This window comes from Chelonoidis abingdonii, chromosome 2 (assembly GCF_003597395.2).
Source record: "Chelonoidis abingdonii isolate Lonesome George chromosome 2, CheloAbing_2.0, whole genome shotgun sequence".
In the NCBI taxonomy this organism is placed as follows: Eukaryota; Metazoa; Chordata; order Testudines; family Testudinidae; genus Chelonoidis; species Chelonoidis abingdonii.
The window spans coordinates 290,103,090-290,115,478 of NC_133770.1; positions in this window are offsets into that span (position 1 = coordinate 290,103,090).

Here is a 12,389-nt window from a genome sequence, read left to right on the forward strand (position 1 = left end):
TCCATTGAGGCGAACTAGGCAATCGCCTAGGGCGCCAGGATTTTGAGGGGCAGCATTTTGCCAGGGAGGGCGGCAGGTGGCTCCGGTGGACCTGCCGCAGTCGTTCCTGCGGAGGGTCCGCTGGTCCATGGCTCTGGTTGAGCTGCCGCAGGCATGCTTGTGGACGGTCCACTGGTCCCACGCGGCTCCAGTCGACCTCTCGCAGGCACGGCTGCCGCAGCTCCACCGGAGCCGCAGACCGACGGACCCTCCGCAGAAATGGCTGCAGCAGTTCCACCGGAGCCGCGGACCAACACACCCTCCACAGAAATGGCTGCGGCAGCTCCACCGGAGCAGCAGGAGCGGCGCGCAGGGTGGCGAAATGGCCGTGCGCCTAGGGCACGAAAAACTCTAGCGCTGGTCCTGCTGGTGACTGGTTACTTATGTCGTGATAATTGTTCCTGTTACCTGATTGGGTGACTTAAGTTCTATAAATTACTTCTAATCAAAACAAGTTTTTTTCCTCTTTTGGCCAAAAAATAATTTTTGGGTGAAATGACTCACTCTTGGTAAATGTTCATTTGAACAACACTTAACTTCCACTACTTTTCACCAAAAGGGAATAAAGAAGTCACTGAATATCTGTGAAGAATTTGCCTTGATATTCATGCTAGTAACAACCATTATAATGGCACCAATAACTCTACACAATACTTTACGTAGAAGTGAAGAAGAATATAGTCCAACTAAACAGGGGAATTTAGGTAGGTACAATGTAATTAACTCAACTGTAATTTAGCCAGGACACTAAGGCTAACACACCTACTGATTGCAGAAATATGTAATCAGTTACTTTAACAACCTCGTATTTGCATATTCCTCAGATGAAATCCTAGTCAGAACAGTTAGAAGTGAGAGCTACTTGCTGCAAGTATAATACAGTGACCCAATATTATTTTTTGCTACGTGTGTGTTTGATTGCTATGCAATCTCACAGTGGAGTTTGGAAATTAATTTCTCAGACATAGGAACAGTGGTTGGTATCTATCCAGTTTAGATTTATATTTTCTAGTCAACCCAGCTGGAAAATTGGGTAAAATGCAAGACTTCATTGCACAACCAGCTGCTGCATCTCAGCTGAGCTGTCCTGGGTCAATAAATTTCACTCACACAAAAACTATTTTCTTCATAATGGCAAATGGCGTAATCTTTAGCAAATCATAAAGAAAAAAAAGATAGCTTTTTTTTCTTTTAAGAATAGGGACAACTCTGGTCCTGTATGCTATAACATATTACTTCAGCCAAGAGAAATTATTAACAAACTAGAGCTATCCATCATGAGGCTCATATCAATCATAAAACAAATATAGAAATTGTTGCCTTGCTAAATCATGCATTCTGTTGCTAAGAGCCAGTGAACGTGAAGGTTACATTGTACCGGTCTCCTGTAGATCTTTCTGTCAGATATAGAGCTGAGAAAGAAAGGAACACACTTAGACCCAGCCCTGAATTCCCCACGCACCCAACCCCTCTATTAACTTCATTACTATAACTTATATTACAGGAGTGCCTAGGGGCTGAGATCAGGGCCCCGTTATACTACAGTCTGTACAGAAACACAATGAGAAACTGGCTAGAGGCACATACCAGATTAGCAAGAGAGACCAGAATCTAGTCACTAGAGCACACTGTCTCTTCAGTTCGCCTCCCCCTAACTACCCACTGACTGGGGTTTTTCCAACCATTTGCACCTCAAAAAGACAGTCATATTGAAAATGTTACATTAAACATTTTAGGATGCAGAGATCAGGTTCGCTCTTCTCCATCTTATCTTAAACCTACCAACAGTGGTTACGGTGAGGGGATATTTTCCAAATGGAATATAGCAGTGTAGCGAGGGGGGTCCCCTCCCCCACGCTCCGGAGACAGGGCATAGCCTAGGGACCCTGCAGCCCTGGGCAGAGGCCTGGCCGCCTATCCCCGCCCCTAGGAAGTCAAGGGGCGGGACCGGAAGTGCAAGGCCCCCTCAGCCTGTTCTCCGCCTCCCAGACAGTCATGGGGGAGCCCGCTGGTGGCAGGACAGAAGTTTAAAAGGCCGCCATGCTTTCCCTAACACCTCATTGTTAGGGAAGAGGTTCGCATATCGGAGCAGCAGTAAAGGCCAGCTGTGGTGCCGAGCTTCCTTATTTTTTTTTTATATGTATTGTGCTCTGTTTTCGATTATTGTCCGTCTTGATTTTTTCATCTTATTAGTCCTTCTTTTTTTTTTTGCCCGTTTTTTTTTAATTTTTTTGTTACCTGCTGCGGCTGGCTTACCCCTTCGCCGGTAATCCAAGAGGGGCCCTGGCTCTGACCTCGCTCTGGGGCCAGCAATCCCAGAGCAGCCGGGGTCGGCGGCCGTGCGACCCGCTCGCCTGCGGAGGACTGGATCGGAACCGCTGACCCCGGTACCGCCACCCCCGAGGACCTGGAGCGGACCGCCAAAACCCAGACGCTGAAGGCGGGACGGGAACCGCGCCTGGACCCCGGTACCCAAGCCTGTCCTGGAACCCCTTGCTGCCGAGCCGCGGAGAACCGTATGGCCCTGGGAATTCCTTTGGACGACGCGGTACACCTCAGGAGGAGGAGGTTGGAAAGCAGCCCGGGGGGCGGGTGGACTTCACGGTCAGGCCGCGGATAAGCCGCGAGCTCCGATGTCGTGTTGCGTTCGCCAGGATCCCACGACCCGTCGGTTTCGTGGAACCCTGCCGGTACGTGTGTTTTCGAGTGGACCCTGCCCTCACCGGTCAGTGTGTTTCGGCCCGATCCCACTGATCGCGCTTAGCGGGTGTGATACGCCGGCTACTAGGGGCCCCGGCTGGAACGCGTATGGAGTGGAGGCCGCGTTTCCCCCTGCACCCCTTAAGGGTGCTGGCGGGGGAGGAAGGAGGTGGGGGAAAACCCCCCCCCTCCTTGTCTACTTTTTCCCCCCCGCCCCCTTTCCTACTTACTTTACCGCTCCTCCGATTGCACTCCATTTTTTATGCCTTGGCCCGACCCAAGGGGTCCCAGAAAGCCCCTAGTGGTATGTTGCCTGCCACATAAGGCCAGGCCCTCAATAGACTGTATTGTTTGCTCTTGCCACCGAACCAAGGGGCCAGAGCCCCCATAGACTGTGTGTTGCTCTGCCCCGACCCAAGGGGCCAGAGCCCCTAGACTGTTTGTTGCTCTGCCCCGACCCAAGGGGCCAGAGCCCCTAGACTGTTTGTTGCTCTGCCCCGACCCAAGGGGCTAGAGCCGCTAGACTGTTTGTTGCTCTGCCCTGACCCAAGGGGCCAGAGCCGCTAGATTGCTTGTTGCTCTGCCCTGCTTCACAGGGCCAGAGCCCCTAACCTGTTTGTTCACTGTCCTGCCCTACCTAAGGGCTTGGACTACAGACTCCATTCGCTCAGCCTTGCGACCCGGAGCTGAACCGCGGCGAAGGCCGTTACAAGCAGTAAGGGGGAAAGGGTTAACTAGATCTAAGTGCAGAAGGGTTTTTTTGGGGGGGGGGGGCAGGTTATCAAAGCAACATTTTCAAGATGTATTTGTTTTAATATTTGTGGAGGACTGTTTAACCCTGCACTTGTAACACCGAGAACCATTGGCAGGTGGGATCGAACCTGGGGGCTTCTGGAGCTTAGTGTATGAGCCTCTACACCTGTTAGCTAAGGCTGTAGAACAGACTCATTTTATCTCTCTCTTTAAGTGGTCTCAGTGCCACAAGATGGGCCCAAACGCCCCACCCCAGAGGTGTGTGGGTTATACTGTCAAATTGCAACTCCAGTCTACTGTTAATAGACCCTAAAAGCAAGCCTGGACTGAAGTGTCAGTAGTGGGGTTTGCTCTGTGTTGGCACACACAGAGGTGAAATACAGGTATGTACATCTGAAAAATCTCAACCTCACTGCACATGAACTACAATCACTAAACAACACAAAGGGGGTGGGGAGCACATTCGATTTTAGGAGGCTTTCTGTTTCAGCTCCTGTATTTTCTTTGTACATGGAAGGGCCACTTCTTCCAGTGTGAGCTTTGTGTTGGTGATGGTTCTGAAAACCTGTTCCTTGATTGCTGGTATTTGTCATTGCTAATAATAATTTATGTAACTCCCCTTTCCTCCCCGGGGTTGCTTCGGAGCAGGCAACACTCCCCTGTACCCTGGGGCACCTGATGTTGTTGATAGGAAAGGAGATCCTGAATATTCCAGTGGTGATGTTGGGTAGGTGGGAATTCTCTCTCCACCTTTCTGCTGCAGTCTTTTTTCTTGTAAAGAAAATTAAAATTGGCATACCCCCACCTGGCTGAGCCCTGTACACACTCAATGGAGAGCCTTGGGAGCCTCTAGGAATAAACGTAAACTAATCTGTGCAATGGGCATAACTCCTAAATACTAATTACAAACAGTATCCCCCCAATATCCACTTAGATCAGAGTGAACACACCTTTACTTAACAATTAAGAAAACATGATATAACAGACTGAGATGAAAGATCATCATGAATTTAAATCAGCACGGGGTAGTTCACAGTAGTAAATGACACATATCTAACTTGCATTTACACTGCCATCATGCACCCCACCCCAGAGTGGGCACTCTGCTGGATTCCAGAGTTCTAAACACTGGCACGCATGGACGTGCTTGAAGATCTTGAAGCTGGAGTCAGAATTCATTTGGTCCAGTGAATTAATTCAGCCAAGGCAAGAAGCTGCACAACCACTCTGAAGATTGAAGTTTTTTTGACGTCAGCAAGCCTGGGTTCTGATTCGATGAGAAGACCACTCTACCACTTTTCAGACTCAGACAAAGTCTTAAAGTCTTTTTGCTGTCCCCCTTCCCTTGCAAGTACTTTCCCAAACAAGAGTGGGGGTTACACACCTTGCCTTCATTGCAGGCCCAACACAGTCAGCTCTAGGCACAACAGTCCCTGCCCTGGCTCCAGTGAAGCCACCAACCACTTCTGAGGCTCCCTGCTCTATCAAAGCCCCAGCAGGCTCTCAGTAGCAGCAACATCTGGTTTCCTAGCAGCAACTCCTGCTTTGGACAAAGCTCCGCACAAGCAATCTCAGCTCCTATCCCAAAAGGGAGCTCCCTTCTTGCTGTCCCTGCACCCCATCTTGGAGAAGAAACCTTGTTCTCTTCCCCAAGACATCATGGGAACTTTACTCTGCAAGGCTGGATGGCTGCACTCAGGTTCTTCCCAACTGGAACACTCTGAATTAAGTTCAGAGGCCCCTCTAGTAAAGGGTGTCTACATTTTTATTGCAATAACACCTAGAGGCCTAATCAGGATTGGGGCGCTACTGTGCTAAATGCTGTACATCCAAAAAATAAATAAATAAACAAACTGTCTATGTGTAACGTCGATCCCGGTCATTGGCAGGCAGGATCAGATTGGGAACCTCTGGAGCTTAATGCATGAGCCTCTACCACATGAGCTAAAAGCCAAGTCCCTGTTAGCTAAAACCGTAGAGTAGACTCATTTTCTTTCTCTCAGTAGTCTCGGTGCCACTGGATGGGACAGAACACCATACCCAAGAGGTGTGTGGGTTACATATGCATCAGAGGGCTCACCTAACCTAGGACAAGACTCAACAGCTGGGAGAAACTGACAAAAGGGTGGGACGTAGCATGTGGATGAGCTCACAGTACAATGCTATGCCGTTCTTCTAGCCATTGCCAGCTTACATTGTGTTGAAGGCTTCATAGCAGAGGTGTCTTGTTAAGGAGGCAGAAAGGTGTTTGAGGGAGGAGACATGGGTATTTCTGCACACAGAATTCGTACTGACGTCAATAAGCATCATGCTTTCAGAACAACCACAGGGTCAAGCACTAGATGTCTCTCAAAATGGTAATGAAGTGCTTTTTGTAACGTAGTGCAGTTAAATTAACCATAAACATAACTGCCCATAAAACACACTGTACTGGTGCTGTCTGGTGGAGCAGCTGAGAACTAGGCAATAACATGGTCTTCTTAATTATAAGCACCATTAAGAGATAGACAGAGGCAGGAGCATGTTGATGTCTGAAAATCCCAAATCTCTTCTTTTTTATATTTTTATGTATGGTTTCATAGGAAGGTGATAACCCCCTTACACACACACACACACACAGCTGGTCAAATTTTTTCCAGCAGAACATTTTTCTTTCAGAAAATACTATTTCCTCATAATCAAAACTTTTTTGTGAGACCATGTTTATTTTGATAACATTTTATTTTGAAAAAAAATGAAACATTTTCATTTTGAAATGACTCTTTTTTGGAATTTAATTTTAATTATATATAATATCAGAAAAAAATTCAAAAGCTGAACAAAACATTTAGGGACTGTCAAAACAAAATGAGTCCATAGACTCATTTAACAACACATTTCAACATCATTCGTTTCTGGTTCAGAACAAAAACAAATTTCAAAAAGGCAGGATTTCCCATGGACTGGAAAAGACCACCTCTACAGGAAACCTAGAGAGTAGCACAGGAGGTCTGTAGAAAAATACCCCAAAAAAGGCAATGGATTTCACTTAGTTTCCTTGTGTTGTTGCTTTTGATGTTGTTACTGCTTGATGATCTTTCTAAAAAACAGTAGCCCGAAATGCCAGAGATATGTCAGTTGCCTAAATCAGGCAAGCAGTGAAGAATATCTTCCAAGGAATGTAACAATATAACATGCAAGATAAAATAACAGCAAAAAATAAAAGAATGTATCAGAAGCAGGAAGTCTGCCTGTAAGGGGGCACGACTTACCACCATAGCACCTCCTGCTACCCATCCTGGGAATTAGCTCAGGAGTTGCCAGTACGCCCTTCTTGGATGGTGTCTCAATTGTCATCTCATCTGTCTCCACCTCCAGGACCCACATCGCTCCCTGGAATGCATCGTCCTCTTTGGGACACAGCCCTCCAGCGGTGTTCCAGTCAGCCCTTTCCCCCCTTCTGGGGGACGGACAATCCTTTGTCCAACCACTTGCCTCAGTAGCAAACCTCAGTCCTGATTCTAGACACTCATCTCAGTGGCAAACTGCAGTCCATTCACCAGCCACTCCCCTCAGTGGCAAGTGGGGACAAAGGAGGGGGGACCCAGGCCCACCCATTACTCCAGGTCCCAACCCAGGGACCCTATAGCTGGCAGCCACTTATTGCCCCTCCTCTAACTCTGGTGTCTCCTTCCCTGGGTCACTTCCCCTCAGCCCTAGCATCTTCTCTATCCTTGCATCAGGGCCTCAGTCTGGCAGCCTTCAGCCTGGAGCTTTCTCCTACTCTGCTGACTCTGCCCAGCACTACTCTGTCCATGGTGCACCAGCCTTCTAAGCAGCGAGCTCTCCTCCCTCACCCTTCAGGGAGTGACTGCTTACTCCTCTGCTCAGCAGCCCCTTCTTATATGGGCCAGCCTGGCCCTGATTGGCTTTTCCAATAAAGCGTTTCCTGATTGGCTGGCACCATAAGACTTTTCCTCAATGGCTGCCTCCTGTGCAGCCTCCCCAGGGTGACTTTAGCCTCTTACCTACCTGTCCTATTGGTATCCAGGAAGTGGCCCTTACCTACCAGTGAGGGGCAGGCACCCCATCACACTGCCAAGCAATCAGCAGGGTGCTGGACAATCAAGATGCTAAAGGAGCACTCAGTGAAGACAAGGATGTAGCTGAGAAGCTAAATGAATTCTTTGCCTTGGTCTTCACTGCAGAGGATGTGAGGGAGATTCCAACACTGGAGCCATTCTTTTGGGTGACAAATCTGAGGCACTGTCCCAGATTAAGGTGTCAGTAAAGGATGCTTGGGAACAAATTGATAAGTTAGACACAAATAAGTCACAAAGAAAAGATGGTATTTGCCCAAGAGTTCTGAAGGAACTCAAATATGAAATTGCAGCACTACTAACTGTGGTATGTAATCTATCATTTAAACCAGCTTTTGTACTGGATAACTGGAGGATAGCTAATGTAACACCAGTTTTTTAAAAAAAAAAGATCCAAAGGCAATCCTGCCAATTACAGGCCAGTAAGTCCAACTTCAGTACCAGGCAAATTGGTTGAATCAATAGCAAAGAACAGAATTATCAGACACATAAATGAACACAATTTGTTGGGAAAGAGTTAACATGGCTTTTGTAAAGGGAAATCATGCCTCACCAATCTATTAGAATCCTCTGAGAGTTCAAAAAAACATGTGGACACGGGTAATCCAATTGATATAGTGCACTTGCACTTTCAGAAAGCCTTTGAAAGGTCCCACACCAATGGATCTTAAGCAAAGTAAGCTGTCATGGGGTAAGATCCTCTCATGGATCAGTAACCACTTAAATTATGGGAAACAAAGGCTAGGAATAAATGGTCAGTTTTCCCAGTGGAGACAGATAAATAGCAGGATCACCTCGAGTTCTATACTGGGACAAGTGCTGTTCAACATATTTATAAGTTATCTAGATAAGGGGGTAAACAGTCAAGTGGCCAAGTTTACAGACAATACAAAATTACTCAAGATATTTAAGTCTAAAGCAAACTGCGAAGAATTACAAAGGAACTCACAAACCTGTGTGACTGGGAAACAAAATGGCAGATGAAATTCAGTGTTGATAAATGCAAAGAATGCACATTGGAAAACATAATTCCTACTATACATACAAAATGATGGGGTTTAAATTAGCTGTTACCACGTAAGAAAAAGACCTGGGTGTCATTGTGGATAGTTTTGGGAGTTTTTTTTTAAAACATCTGCTCAATGTGCAGCAGCCATCAACAAAGCTAAAAGAATGTTAGGAAACATTAGGAAAAAGACAGATAATAAGACTGTAAATATCATAACGTCGCTACATAAATCCATGGTATGCCCACACCTAGAATGCTCCATCCAGTTCTCATTGCCCCATCTCAAATAAGTTATATTAGAATTGTAAAAGGTACAAAAAATGGCAATGAAATTGATCCAGGCTAGGGAACAGATTTCATATGAGGAGAGATTAAATAGACTGGGACTGTTCATCTTGGAAAAGAGGTAACTAAGGGGGGATATCATAGAGGTCTATAAAATCATGAATGATGTGGAAAAAGTGAATAAGGAAGAGTTATTACCTATTCACATGACAAAAGAACCATTGGTCACCTGATGAAATTAATAGGAAGCAGGTTTATAACAAACAAACAAAAAGTACTTCTTCATGCAACACATAATCAATCTGTGGAACTCATTGCCAGGGGATGTTGTGAAGGCCAAAAATAGAACTGGATTCAGAAAAGAATTAGCTAAGTTCAGGGAGGATGGGTCCATCAATGGCTGTTAGCCATGATGGCTAAGACTCTGACTGCCAGATGCTGGACCTGGACAAGCGATGGACCACTCGATAATTGCCCTGTTCTGTTTATACACTCTGAAGCATCTGGCATTGGCTACTGTTGGAAAACAGGATACTGGGCTAGATGGACCGTTGGTCTGACCTAGTATGGCCATTCTTATGTTTCTTATATTTCTTATGATGCTGTATCTTTACAACAACTGCATGTGGGCGTGGTCGCAGGGAGACACCACTTTATAATTTTGCTTTGCTGGAAAATAAAAAATTAAGATTGATGGGTAATAAAAGGCTGGCAGCTGATAGTAGACAATTGGAGCAGCATAGACGATTTGCTTCACTATGATATTGAAATAAAATACAGCCAAGTAGGGAGCTGAGGCAGTGATGTGCAGCCAAATTGCCTTCTTTGTGACTCATTATAAAAATCAAATTGGAGGGTTCTAATTACATGAAAGTGACATGATTATTATTATAAACAATTGTAATGGAGTTGTACTACCTGGATCTGATCCAGGGCCGGTGCAACCATTTAGGCGGACTAGGCGGTTGCCTAGGGCGCCAAGATTTGGGGGCGCCAAAAAGCACCCCCAATTTTTTTTTAAATGGTTGAGCAGCACTGCTGCTAGGACAGAGAGGGAGTCTGAGCTGCCGGTGGGAGCGGCAGCCCAGGGTGTCCCCTGGGTCAGGGCGCCGCCTTGGCAGCCGGCAGCCCAGGAGCCCCCTGGGTCAGGGCGCCGCAGGAGGGGGCGGCAGGCAGCTCCCGTGGAACTGCCGCAGTAGTGCCTGCGGGTGGTCCGCTGGTCCGCGGCTTGGATAGAGCTGCCGCAGTCGTGCCTGCGGACGGTCAGCTGCTTGCTCAGCTCCGGTGGACCGCCTGCAGGCACCACTGCGGCAGCTCCACCGGAGCCACGGGACCAGCGCACGGGGCAGCGAAATTGCCGTCCGCCTAGGGCGCTCAAAACCCTAGCGCCGGTCCTGATCTGATCCCATTGGTACCAGAGAAGAGGAAATAATTGTTCAGATGGTCATTTAAAATCAAGGTCCAGTACAAAGTTGGATGGCTTTAAGTCTTGGAAAATGATGACCCATTAAAAATACTTTTAACAGGGTACTTATTGCAAAACCCACCACAGTGAGTGGTGTTAATTAGCATCACTGATGGCAGTGTGAGCAGAGAGGTCAAAGACTGATTTGGCATGGAAATTGTACAGCTCCTTAAAAGGCTCTGGCAGCTGTACTATGCATAAGTGAAATGCTGATGATATTAAGCTATGATAGTAAAGCACAGCATTATTGTCTAACTCTATAAAAAGCAACATGCCACCAAGTTTCAAAAGTAATGAAATTCACTAAAGGTCAGATTCCAATTCCCTTACTGTCACTAGGACTATGACTATACTTGGAGCTGAGGGTGTGATTTCCAACTCACAAATACATGTACTTGCTAACTCTCGTGAAGCTAGTATGCTAAAAATAGTAGTGGTGAGTGGTGGCACGGGTTAGGCATGCTGAGAACATGTCCACAAGGCCCAGGCAGGTGTGTAATCTCTGCTTCTGCTGCCACTGCCTGTGTTAGTGAGGCTACCCGTGATGAGAGCTAGCACAAGTATGACTATGAGAGGCAGGAATCACACCCTGGCTCCAAGTGTGGATAGGGCCTAAGTAGCACTTTATTTCACACGTACCCTTGCTGTAATCGGTTGGGCTACTTTTGTTGTAAGATAGCACTGAATGTGAATAAAAATATCAGAATGTCATGCATAAGGAGAGCTGTGCAAATAACTGATTTTTTGGTTCACTGACAAGTCTGAGAAATTGTGTGTGGGGGGGATTGTTTAGGGTCAAACTGAAAATGAAAACTTTAGGATTGGGGGTGAATAGAGAAGTATATATATATTTACACACACACACACACACATATATAGGGTTGAATTAAATGTTTTGTTTGACCCAAAATTATATGCTTTGTAAATGTAAAGCATTTTTAAGTTGTTTGAGTTTTTTTGTTTGTTTGTTTTTTGCAATTGTATAGAAATAAAATTGAAGGAAATTTTGAATAAAAAATTGAAACATTTCATTTAAAAATGTTGAAACAAGTTCACCTTTTTCAGATTTTTTTTTATGCAAATAATTAGGCAAAACCAGTACAAATACTATGCACTTTATTGTAACTTTTGCACACTTTAAATTACTGTATAGCCTTACCAAAAGACCTCAGTACTAATTTGCTTCTAATCATGGGCATTACCAACATAATTAATTCTTCAAGTACTGATATGAATAGGTCTTCAGGCACTGCATATCTTCCTGAATTGTAATCAGTGATGGCATTTAAACAAAGTACACCACTCAAGTGACTTCAGGATGCAGGGAAAAGATAAAATTAGATGACCATCCATCAGAAGTAGAATATATTCCTTCAGAAATCCAAGCAACAATACGTATAAAAAATGGTCTACACACTTCACAATTAATAGACCTATTGAGTAACAGAGAGAAAGATTTTAGGCCCAAATCCAGACCTGTGCTTGGCGTGAGTTGCCAAAGTAGTGTGAAAATTGTGTGCAGAGGGCTCACACAAGAAACCATGCTGATGATGGATTCTGCTCGATAAGACTCCAAAGCAATATATCCTGACACACTTTCATTTTCATCATCTGAATCAGATGCCACCAACATAGGGTGACCAGTTGTCTGGTGTGCAAACAGAGAACCCAGTCGAAAAAGGATCCCGGCAGCTCCGATCAGCACAGCTAACTAGGCCATTGATTGGTGGAGTTGGTGGCACTGTGCAGTGGGGCTGGCAGGCTCCCTGTTAGCCTCCGCACTGCACAGCTCCCGGGAAGCAGCTGGCATGTCCTCCCTCCGGCTCCTACGCATAGGGTCAGCCAGAGGGTTCCAAACACTGCCCCTACCCCAAGCGCTGGCCTTGCAGCTCCCATTGGCTGGGAACTGCAGCACCTGCAGACAGGGCAGCACGCAGAGCCATCTGGTCGCACCTCCATGTAGGAGCCAAAGCGGGGACATGCTGTTGCTTCCAGGAGCTGCTTGAGGTAAGCATCACCGGGACCCTGAACCCCTGAGCCCACCCCCACTCCCCAATCC